This window comes from Triticum dicoccoides, chromosome 7A, assembly GCF_002162155.2.
Source record: "Triticum dicoccoides isolate Atlit2015 ecotype Zavitan chromosome 7A, WEW_v2.0, whole genome shotgun sequence".
NCBI classification, from domain to species: Eukaryota; Viridiplantae; Streptophyta; class Magnoliopsida; order Poales; family Poaceae; genus Triticum; species Triticum dicoccoides.
This window is the reverse complement of record NC_041392.1, coordinates 577853183-577866124: the sequence shown is the minus strand read 5'-3', so window position 1 is coordinate 577866124 and position 12942 is coordinate 577853183. Positions and strand designations below refer to the sequence as shown.

General features: G+C 46.8%; 1 non-coding gene across 1 annotated transcript; it reads left to right on the top strand.

Moving 5' to 3' along the window:
• The first annotated feature begins 8705 nt into the window (after positions 1 to 8705).
• On the top strand, positions 8706 to 8778 carry TRNAR-UCU. Its single transcript has one exon. It is a non-coding gene; the product is annotated as a tRNA-Arg (tRNA).
• The last annotated feature ends 4164 nt before the right edge of the window (positions 8779 to 12942 follow it).

Genomic DNA, 12942 nt, shown 5'->3' with positions numbered 1-12942 from the left:
GTTTCTAACAAACATTGTATAAACCTAAAAGCTTTGATCACTCCATCAAAGCATATATTCTGATTCCAAGATGCTTGCTCTAGTCCATAGAAGGATTGCTGGAGCCAGCATACCTTTTAGCATCTTTAGGATCGACAAAACATTTTATTGTATCACATATAACTTTTCTTATGAAAACTGGTAAGAAAACTTGTTTTGATATCCATCTGTAAGATTTCATAATCGAAAAATACAGCTAATGCTAACATGATTCCGACGGACTTAAGCATCGCTACAGGTGAGAAATTCTCATCGTAGTCAACTCCTTGAACTTGTGAAAAGACTCTTTCCCACAAGTCGAGCTTCATAGACGGTAACATTACCGCCCACGTCCGTCTTCTTCTTAAAGATCCATTTATCTCAATGGCTTGCTGATCATCGGGCAAGTCCACCAAAGTCCATACTTTGTTCTGATACATGGATCCTATCTCGGATTTCATGGATTCTAAACATTTGTCGGAATACGGGCCCACCATCGCTTCTCCATAGCTCGTAGGTTCATTGTTGTCCAACAACATGATATCTGAGACAGGATTACCGTACCACTCAGGAGTAGTACATATCCTTGTCGACCTATGAGGTTCGGTAACAACTTGATCCGAAGCTTCATGATCACTATCATAAACTTCCTCTTCAACAGACGTAGGCGCCACAGAATACATCTTTCTGTGTTGCATCACTCTCTAGTTGAAGTAAAGGTTCGACAACCTCATCAAGTTCTATCTTCCTCCCACTCAATTCTTTCGAGAGAAACTCCTTCTCGAGAAAGGACTCATTCTTAGCGACAAACAATTTGCCCTCGGATCTGAGATAGAAGGTATACCCAACTGTCACCTTTCGGTATCCTATGAAGATGTGTTTGTCCGCTTTGGGTTCGAGCTTCTCCGGCTGAAGCCTTAAGCATCGCAGCCCCAAACATTAAGAAACGACAACTTTGGTTTCTTGCCAAACCAATGTTCATATGGCGTCGTCTCAACGGACTTAGATGGTGTCCTATCTAAAGTGAATGCAGCTGTCTCTAACGCATAACCTCAAAATGAAAACGGTAGATCGGTAAGAGACATCATAGATCGCACCATATCTCATAAGGTTCGATTACGACGTCCGGACACACCATAACCCAGTGGTGTTCCAGGTGGCTTCAACTGTGAAACAATTCCACAATGTCTTAAGTGTTTGCCAAACTCATAACTCAGAAAATCCCCTTTTTTATCAGATCATGGGAACATGATCTTCTTGTTATGATGATTCTTAACTTCACTCTGAAATCGCTTGAACTTTTCAAACGTTTCAGACTTGTGCTTCATTAAGTAAATATACCTATATCTACCCAAATCGTCAGTGAAGATGAGAAAATAGCGATATCCACTACACGTTTCAATTCTCATTGGATCACACGTATCAGCATGCATGATTTCCAACAAGTCACTTGCCCATTTCATTGTACCTGAAAACGGGTCTTAGTCATCCTGCCCATGAGGCATGGCTCGCATGTGTCAAGTGATTCAAAATCAAGTGACTCCAAACATCCATCGACATGGCGTTTCTTCATGCATCTTACGCCAATATGACCTAAGCGGCAGTGCCACGAGAAAGTGGTACTATCATTATTAACTCTACATCTTTTGGCGTGAACATGTGTATTACCACGACCAAGATTCAATGAACCATTCACATAGGGTGCATGACCATGAAAGGTATCATTCATGTAAACAGAATAACCATTATTCTCTAACTTAAATGAATGACCGTATTGCAATGAACATGATCTAATCATATTCATGCTCAACGTAGACACCTGATAACATTTATCTAGGTTCAATACTAATCCCGAAGGCAGATGGAGCGTGCGATGGTGATCTCATCAACTTTGGAAACACTTCCAACACACATCATCACCTCGCCTTTAGCCAGTCTCCGTTTAGTCCGTAGCTTTTGCTTCAAGTCACCAATAATAGTAACTGAACCGGTATCCAATACCCAGGTGCTACCAGGAGTACTAGTGAGGTACACATTAATAACACGTATATACTTTGAAGAAGTTTCCAGCCTTCTTATCTACCATGCATTTGGGGTAATTCCGCTGCCAGTGACCGTTCCCCTTACAATAGAAGCACTTAGTCTCGGGTTTGGGTTCAACCTTGGGTTCCTTCACTGGAGCACCAACTGGTTTGCCATCCATGAAGTTTCCCTTCTAGCCCTTGCCCTTCTTAAAACCAGTGGTCTTGTTAAACCATCAACACTTGATGCTCCTTGATTTCTACCTTTTGCGGTCTTAAGCACCGCGAACAGCTCCGGGATCAACTCCATCCCTTGCATGTCATAGTTCATCACGAAGATCTAGTAGCTTAGTGATAGTGGCTAGAGAACTCTATCAATCACTATCTTATCTGGAAGTTTAACTCCCACTTGATTTAAGTGATTGTAGCACCCAGACATTCTGAGCACATGCTCACTAGCTGAGCTATTCTCCTTCATCTTGTTGGCAAAAGAACTTGTCAGAGGCCTCACACCTCTCAACACGGGCATGAGCCTGAAATCCCAATTTCAGCTCTTGGAACATCTCATATGTTCTATGGCGTTCAAAACGTCATTGGAATCCCAATTCTAAGCTGTAAAGTATGGTGCACTAAACTATCAAGTAGTCATCAGGATGTGTCTGTCAGGTGTTCACAACATCCACAGACAACATTGTAGGGGTTTGCACATCGAGCGGTGCATCAAAGACGTAAGCCTTCTGTGTAGCAGTGAGGACACTCCTCAGACTACGGACCTAGTCCGCATCATTGCTTACAATATCTTTCAACTTAATCTTTCTCTAGGAACGTATTGAAATAGGGAGCTACAACGTGAGCTATTTATCTATAACATATTTGCAAAGAAAATTTAGACTATGTTCATGATAATTGAGTTCATCTAATCAAATTATTTAATGAACTCCCACTCAGATAGACATCCCTCTAGTCATCTAAGTGAAACATGATCCGAATCGACTAGGCCGTGTCCGATCATCACGTGAGACGGACTAGTCATCAACGGTGAACATCTCATGTTGATCTTATCTTCTATACGACTCATGTTCGACCTTTCGGTCTTCCGTGTTCCGAGGCCATGTCTGTACATGCTAGGCTCGTCAAGTCAACCTAAGTGTTTCGCATGTGTTCCGAGGCCATGTCTGTACATGCTAGGCTCGTCAACACCCGTTGTATTCGAACGTTAGAATCTATCACACCCGATCATCACGTGGTGCTTCAAAACAACGAACTTTAACGGTGCACAGTTAGGGGGAACACTTTTCTTGAAATTTTAGTGAGGGATCATCTTATTTAAGCTACCGTCGTTCTAAGCAAATAAGATGTAGAACATAATAAACATCACATGCAATCAAATAGTGACATGATATGGCCAATATCATTTTGCTCCTTTTGATCTCCATCTTCGGGGCTCCATGATCATCGTTGTCACCGGCATGACACCATGATCTCCATCATCATGATCTCCATCATTGTGTCTTCTTGAAGTTGTCTCGTCATCTATTACTTCTGCTACTATGGCTAACGCTTTAGCAATAAAGTAAAGTAATTACATGACGTTTATGTTGACATGCAGGTCATAAATAAATTAAGACAACTCCTATGGCTCCTGCCGGTTGTCATACTCATCGACATGCAAGTCGTGATTCCTATTACAAGAACATGATCAATCTCATACATCACATATATCATTCATCATATCCTTTTGGCCATATCACATCACAAGGCATATGTTGCAAAAACAAGTTAGACGTCCTCTAATTGTTGTTGCAAGTTTTTACGTGGCTACTATAGGTTTCTAGCAAGAACGTTTTTTACCTACGCCAAAACCACAACGTGATATGCCAATTTCTATTTACCCTTCATAAGGACCCTTTTCATCGAATCCGATCCGACTCAAGTGGGAGAGACAGACACCCGCTAGCCACCTTATGCAACTAGTGCATGTCAGTCGGTGGAACCAGTCTCACGTAAGCGTACGTGTAAGGTCGGTCTGGGCCGCTTCATCCCACGATGCCGTCGAATCAAGATAAGACTAGTAACGGCAAGTAAATTGACAATATCGATGCCCACAACTGCTTTGTGTTCTACTCGTGCATAGAAACTACGCATAGACCTAGCTCATGATGCCACTATTGGGGATCGTAGCAGAAATTTAAAATTTTCTACGCATCACCAAGATCAATCTATGGAGTAATCTAGCAACGAGAGAGGAGAGTGCATCTACATACCCTTGTAGATCGCTAAGCGGAAGCGTTCAAGTGAACGGGGTTGATGGAGTCGTACTCGTCGTGATCCAAATCACCGATGATCCTAGCGCCGAACGGACGACACTTTGCGTTCAACACACGTACGGAACGGAGATGTCTCCCACGCCTTGATCCAGCAAGGAGGAGGGAGAGGTTGAGGAAGAGAGTCCAACAGCAGCACGACGGCGTGGTGGTGATGGAGTGGCAGTTCTCCGGCAGGGCTTCGCCAAGCTCACGCGGAGGAGGAGAGGTATTGGAGGGGAGGGGCTGCGCCAGGTTCAAGGGTGTGGCCGCCCTCCCACCCCTCCACTATTTATAGGTGGGGAGAGAGGGGGGCCGGCTCCCCTAGATCCCATCTAGGGTTGGGGGCGGCGACCAAGGGGGGAGGAGTGCCTCCCAAGTCAAGTGGAGGCCCTCCCCCTTAGGGTTTCCCCTCTCCCATGCGCATGGGCCTTGGGGGGGCTGGTGCCCTTGGCCCATTAAGGTTAGGGCGCCCCCTTACAGCCCATGCTACTGTATTGGACGTGGTGGAATATTTTCCGGACCCCTCCGGACCCCTCCGGAATCCTCCGGAACCTTCTGGAAGCTTCCCGGTACAATACCGGGAAAAACCGAACTTTTCCCGGAACCCGAACAACAACTGTCCATATATAAATCTTTACCTCCGGACCATTCCGGAACTCCTCATGACGTCCAGGATCTCATCCGGGACTCCGAACAACATTCAGTAATCACATACAAGTCTTTCTAATAACCCTAGCGTCATCGAACCTTAAGTGTGTAGACCCTATGGGTTCGGGAACCATGCAGACATGACCGAGACAACTCTCTGGCCAATAACCAACAGCGGGATCTGGATACCCATGTTGGCTCCCACATGTTCCACGATGATCTCATCGGATGAACCACGATGTCGAGGATTCAATCAATCCCGTATTCAATTCCCTTTGTCCAGCGGTATTGTACTTGCCCGAGATTCGATCGTCGGTATCCCGATACCTTGTTCAATCTCGTTACCGGCAAGTCTCTTTACTCATTTCGTAACACATCATCCCGTGATCAACTCCTTGGTCACATTATGCACATTATGATGATGTCCTACCGAGTGGGCCCAGAGATACCTCTCCGTTTACATGGAGTGACAAATCCTAGTCTCGATTCGTGCCAACCCAACAGACACTTTCGGAGATACCTATAGTGAACCTTTATAGCCACCCAGTTACGTTGTGACGTTTGGCACACCCAAAGCACTCCTACGGTATCCGGGAGTTGCACAATCTCATGGTCTAAGGAAATGATACTTGACATTAGAAAAGCTTTAGCATACGAACTACACGATCTTGTGCTAGGCTTAGGATTGGGTCTTGTCCATCACATCATTCTCCTAATGATGTGATCCCTATATCAACGACATCCAATGTCCATGGTCAGGAAATTGTAACCATCTATTGATCAACGAGCTAGTCAACTAGAGGCTTACTAGGGACATGGTGTTGTCTATGTATCCACACATGTATCTGAGTTTCCTATCAATACAATTCTAGCATGGATAATAAATGATTATCATGAATAATGAAATACAATAATAACTAATTTATTATTGCCTCTAGGGCATATTTCCAACAATGACATCCTGATGCCACATTGAACAGTGTCGGCCTACCAACTCGCAGGAGCATCCACTACCAAGCAACCGACTCGGGAGTGTTGGCCTTGCAGCTCCCATCATCATACCAGTCGGCGTCACTAGAAGCGATTCAGAAAATCTCGTCCTCAGTTACATCATCTCGCGAGCAGAATCGTGGGCATGATGGACTCTGAATCCATTTATCCTTTCTTGGAGTCTGCCTTCGAGGGAGAAGAGAGTTGTGGATCACATGTTTCTATAGCAGAAGTCTTCATGGCTAGCATGCCAACGCCAGAGCCGATTCGTGGTAATAAGACTATGGCCAACCCGAGCACAACGTTTGGAGGGGGACGCAGCTAATAAGGACCCAGCCACCCGAGAACAGCAGGAGGCGACCGAGAGGATCCTTCACACCCCCCATTCCAGGTGATTCACCGGCTAAAGGGCCCTTGAGGCCGCACGTCAGGAGACACTGGCAGAGTGCGCCTGGCTGGCTCAAATTGAGTACAACCTGATCCTCTGCGAGAAGGAAATGTTGGACAACAGTCAGCCACAACGCCCCAACGACCCTTCAGTCATCCGAGGAGGACGGGATTTGAACAATAACTTCGTAGTCGGAGGCCCAAGCAACCTCCAAATCCTTCGAACCCCGATTAATAATGTCCGTGTAGCGACCAGGCTGGCTGATGCTATCCAGTAGCCTGGTGACGGAGTTGTCGCAGATGGCATTCAACAATGCCCACCTTCCTGAAGGTGGCAGTCACTCAGAACGAGCTCATATCACAATCTTGTGACCGGCTGGCGTCCCGCAGTCGGATACCGGGTGGTAGGTGGGGCGGAGATCCAAGTTCCCATCCTGGCATCGTCACATCATCCCTAGAGCGCTAGCCACAGGACCACCACTCGGATGGATGGAAGGTAAACTCGATCCCCTATCTGGCAGGAGGACCACCGGTGGCGGCATGATGATTATTCTCCACGGCATAGGTATTATTCTCATGTGTCATGTGATGATCAGTCCCCTCTCAAGCACAAGAATGATCCGCGAGGGTGGGACATGCTTCCACCGTGGCAACGCGGGTCACCGCACCGCCGCCCCAGTGACTCTACATGTAGCCGGGATGTGCATCCCCGCAGTCGTGATGATTCACCTTGTGGTCGGGATAGTTCACCCCGATTGCGGGATGATTGGCCATGCAGGCGGGATGAACATCCCCGCAAACGTGAAGACCCCCCTCGGTGTCATGAGGGTTCTCCCAGGCGTAGGGACGAGTACCCCAGGCACCGAGACAAACAACAACGTGACACACACGGGATCTTGGTGCAAAGACGAGTGGCCCGCGCTCGGGTTGCATGCCATGCGGACGAGCACGATAGGCTGAGTGGATTGGGACCCTCGGGCCCATTGCGCTTCAGTCGACAAATACGAACGACACTCTTTCTTGAGCCATTCCAGATGGCCTCGGGTATTGGGAAGTATGACGGAAACACCAACCCAGAAACTTGGATGGCCGATTACCTTGTTGCTGTCCAAATTGGAGGAGGTGACAAGAATGTAGTCATGCGCAACCCATCCCTTTACCTAGAGGGGTCAACCAAAGCTTGGTTGAAGAATCCGCCTGAAGATAGCATTCATAGCTGAAGGGAATTTGAGGGGATCATCTTCAAGAACTTCGAGGGCACCTACGAGTGTCCCGGAGGGTACCAAGAGCTGATGATCTGTGTCCAACAACCAAAGGAATCCATTCAGGAGTACATCCAAAGATGGACCCAATTACGCAATTCCATGGAAGGCTTGTCGGAGGATAGGGCCATCCTTGCTTTTCAGCAGGGAGTGAGGTACAAACACCTTCAGTTGAAACTCAGGACAAAGCTTACCTCCATGCGCCAGTTGATAGATATAGCCAACCAGTATGAAAACGGAGAAGAGGATGACAAGATCCGGCAGGGTGAACACCGTGGGCAGAGGACTGCTAAAAAAGGACAGAATAATCATAACAAACGGGGCGGAAAGAATAAACGCCGACAACTGGACAACGATGGAGTCAGTGGAGTCGACTTAGTCGCAGTAGTCAGTCGAGGGAAGAAAGGAGCCGTGCAAAAGAAGGAATGGGTTTTGCGGAAGAAAGCCTTCAGCGATGACATTCTTGACAAGCCTTGTTGTCTCCACAGTAGTGAGCAATGGCCCGACGAAGCTTACCTCTGGCAATGTCGAGCCCTAAAAAGGTCTTCATCGCACATCATCACATCCTCCAGAATGTCCTCGGTCAAGACAAGCTTCTTCATCATCGCTTCGACGTTGCCCGAGCTGGATGCCGAACTATCCATGATCTCTTGCCCGACAAGTGAGATCCGCGGGCGGGGAGACCCTAATTCTCCTATCGGGGCGACCAAGAGCACGGGGGCTTCTGATCGACGAAGAAAGAGGGCAGGGAAGGGGAGTTCTCTATGATGGCGGAGGGGCCGCCGAGAGGAAACACAACCCTAACGTGAGGTTATTTTTTTCTTACCTGACTGGTCTACCCCGAAGTACTGATGTAATTTTGTCGCATTACTTGGTAAACTAGGCCGAATAAGTGGAAAATATTTAGGGTCAGAGGGTACTGAAATTATTCCTACTTCCACGATGACCTGCTTTCCAAAGTCCAAACTATTTTCTTTTACAAATGATCTGTTTTAAATTGTCATGCATAATTTCGTATTTTGACCACAGATATGGTATTATTAATACGGCAAGGGGCAGATATATGTTGGAAGGCGCTCGTGGCCTAATGGATAAGGCATTTGACTTCTAATCAAAGGATTGTGGGTTCGAGTCCCACCGATCGTGCACAGTTTTTCACATTTTTGGAGACTTCTAAACATATTCAATCTATACAAAAGAAATTACTATTTTTTTATTTGCATCTGTTAATTCCTTTTGTCTTTCTTGGCGGGTTAATAATTTATTTTTCTCTTGTACCCCCCAAAAATATTCTATTTTGTCTTGTAAACTCCTTGATCGGCCACAATACTCCCAGCTCCAAACCTCTTTTTTTTGTTAATTTTAATCTAAAAACATTACATAAACAACATGCCAGCTCCAAATCTCGTTGCAACAATTTTGGTGTACCACTTGCATCCTTTCGGTGTAGGAAAAAAAAAGTGATGCAGAAGATTTTATCCTTGTTTTGTTAAATATATGAGTAAGTTTTTCTTCGTTCTAATCAAAAAATATTATAAAACAACATGCCAGCTCCAAACCTCGTCGCAACAAATTTTGTGTACCACTTGCATCCTTTCGGTGTAAGAGAAAAAAAGTGACGTAGAAGCTTTTATCCATGATTGTTCAGAAGAAGAAAAAAATGTGTTGCAACAATTTTGATGTACCACTCAATCCCTTCGGTGTAAGACAAAAAGTGATGAAGAAGATTTTATCCATGATCGTTTTGTTAAATATATGAGTAATTGTTTCTTAATTTTAATCTAAAGTCTTTATAGAAAAGAAATTACTATTTTTTTATTTGCATCTGTTAATTCCTTTTGTCTTTCTTGGCGGGTTAATAATTTATTTTTCTCTTGTACCCCCCAAAAATATTCTATTTTGTCTTGTAAACTCCTTGATCGGCCACAATACTCCCAGCTCCAAACCTCTTTTTTTTGTTAATTTTAATCTAAAAACATTACATAAACAACATGCCAGCTCCAAATCTCGTTGCAACAATTTTGGTGTACCACTTGCATCCTTTCGGTGGAGGAAAAAAAAAGTGATGCAGAAGATTTTATCCTTGTTTTGTTAAATATATGAGTAAGTTTTTCTTCGTTCTAATCAAAAAATATTATAAAACAACATGCCAGCTCCAAACCTCGTCGCAACAAATTTTGTGTACCACTTGCATCCTTTCGGTGTAAGAGAAAAAAAGTGACGTAGAAGCTTTTATCCATGATTGTTCAGAAGAAGAAAAAAATGTGTTGCAACAATTTTGATGTACCACTCAATCCCTTCGGTGTAAGACAAAAAGTGATGAAGAAGATTTTATCCATGATCGTTTTGTTAAATATATGAGTAATTGTTTCTTAATTTTAATCTAAAGTCTTTATAGAAACAACATGCCAGCTCCAAACCTCCACGCAACAAATTTGGTGTGCCACTTGCATCCTTTTGGTGAAAGCTTTTTTTTGACACAAAAGCTTTTACCCATGATTTTTTTGTTAAACATATGAGTATATCAATTTTAATAAAATAAAATAAAACTAAAACAATCTGTCAGCTATAAACCTCGTCGCAACAAATTTGGTGTACCTGCATTCTCTCCTTGTAAGAAAAAAAATGGATGCATAAGCTTTTATCCATTATCATTTTGGTAAGTATATGAATAAATATTTTATAGCTTTAATCTAAAAGTTAAAAAAGTTTTTTTGTCTTATAACTCCTTGTTTGGCCACAACAGTCTTAGTTCCAAACCTCGACACAACATATTTGCTGGACCACTTACGTCCTCTCGGTATAAGAACAAATGGATGCGGAAGTGTTTATCCATTATCATTTTGTTAAATATATGAGTACTTTTTTGATGATTTTAATAAAAAATTTAAAACAGAAACAACTTGTCAGTTCCAAACCTCGTCACAACAATTTTGGTTTACGACTTGCATCCTATCGGTCTAAGAAGAATGTGACGCGGAAGCTTTAATCCAGTATCGTTTTGTTAAATACATAGTAACTTTTTGATAATTTTAATCTAAAAACAAAAACTGAGACAACAAAGACAATAATATTCGAGACAGTTTAAGCAAGCGTACTAACAGGCCTGGGCGTTCGGTTCGGTTTCTACTGTTTGGTCTTTTATGAAAATCAGTTTCTCATGTTGCTAACCTAACCAAAAAGAGCACAAAACTTTTGAAAACCAGAAACTCGGTTAACCGGGAAATTCGGTTCTGTTTCAGTTTATACTGAGGTGAAAGCCTGAGTTTCCAACGTGTATTTAACCTCTGGCACCCGGCCTTGTTAAGTAGCTGAACTCACTGCCTCATCTCGTGTAGCTAGGCGAGGTGGGACAAATCCAAGTGGAGTGTCCAAGTGGAAGTTCTGGCACGACTAGGAGAAACTATCATGGTCCATGTACCCACAGCTATTCAGTCACGACGATGTACTCTCCACCGCGATGGGCGACGCCGCGGGCGGCCTCAGTCGCCAGAGATAGGCGTGTAGGGGGCGGTTTTGGGAGCTGGCTGACGGCGCTGGTGACTCGGAGGATGAGGGCGCCGACCCGGACGGCGAGGAGTCTCCGGCGGCCTCGGCGACGCCGTCGGACGCGATCTGCGAGGCGTTCCGGGTTGGCTATTCTGAGGACGAGGTGGCGTTGCTTGCCGACCTAGCGATCCCTCGAGACGATCGGGCGAGGTTAGGTCTGGAGAAGGAAGACAACATCGAGATGGTTCGCCGGGTCGTCCATCGTCGCACGGAGGCTTCGGCAATCCGACCATGGCACGGTCCTCTACCTAAGGTATGTCTTCCAAAACTTTCATTGTCCGACTATTTTGAAGCGGGTGCTTGGAAGATGGTTAAGAGGAAGAAAAAGAAACGGCCGGCGGCGGCGGTGGTGGCGCCGGCGGCCGGTCAGCTGGCTGAGATCCGCCTCGCGCGGAGTCAGCGTTTGAATTCCCTGATTGGCGCTGGTGGGCATGATGCGGCTGAGGCGGTTTGGGCCCGGTCTGCGGAGAGGATACAGCCTAGTCTAGGCAAATTCTGAGTGGGCCGAGGATAACTGGGGTATGAGGCCCAAGTTGTCACGGAATCCACTTCGGTTCGATGCGATGGCCCGTGCATGCTCCCGATCGTGCGTCGATCGCTGGACGTTTCATCGCAGACTACCAGGGTTCGACGGCGCCTTGCGGCGCCAGGTTTCGCGTCGTGTGGCTCTGGACGCGCAGCTCGCATCCCCCCTGGCGGCGATGGCTAGTCGAGGTGGAGCGGCCTTGACTGGGTAGAAAGCGCCGGCTGCCGCTAGGAACGCGCTGGCAGCCGCCGGGAACGCGCCGGCTGGGCGCGGTGGTGGTGCGCCGCCGGTTTAGAAACCCAAAGCTGCTGCCGGGACGACGGGACGTGGCGGAGGCTCCGGCCCTAGGCCGTCGGCGTCCGGGCCGGGTGCACAGGCAGCCGCACCTGCCGTGGCGGGACGCGGCATCGGACTTCGGCCGCCGCAGCCCAGTGCGGTCGTTCCTCGCAAGCAGGCACCGTTGACTGGACAGTTACCGTGGGCGGCACCTGGGCAGCAGCCGCAGGCGGCACCGCCGCCACACTACGTGGCAAGGCCGCCTCAATATCGTGCCGTGCCGGTGCAAACTCAACGACCGCCTCAACCTGTGCATGCAGGTGATGGAGGTGTGGATGCTACTCGTGTGCCGGTTGACCGCGGTGCTATTGGACAACCTCGGGGACAATGGGGTGACGATGGCTACAATGCCTATGGTGAAGGCCATCATTGTGGATCGTCGTCGGCGGGCGGTGGCCGCGGATATGCATGGCAAAGTGATGGTTCGGCTGATAGACCGTTCTACGGCCCCACGGGTGGTTTTGTTGAGGGGGCATCTGGCCCTGACTACCGGCAGCGAGGTGGCTACCGAGGCCATCGTGGTGGCCGCGGTGTTCGCGGCGGTAGGAACCGCTATCGCCAACCTCCCTCATCTGTTGTGGTGGAGCCAACGACATCCTCTGAGGCGGTTGCTACCGGTCAGACGCCGGATGTGTCTGCTCAGGCTATGGAGGTGGTGACGGCGCTGGCCAATGCTGAGGTACCTGAGACCATGGTGTCGGAGGCTGTCGCTACCGCCGACAAGTCGGATGCAGATAGAGCCTCCAAGTGGGCTTGCAAAAAGGAGAAGATGTTGTGTTATCGCTGCGGTGAGAGGGGCCACTTCATAGCGGAATGTGTGACTGAAATTTGTGATACCTGCCTCAAGCCCGCGCATGATACGGGGGAGTGCCCCATTCTGCGTTATCAGATGCCGAGTA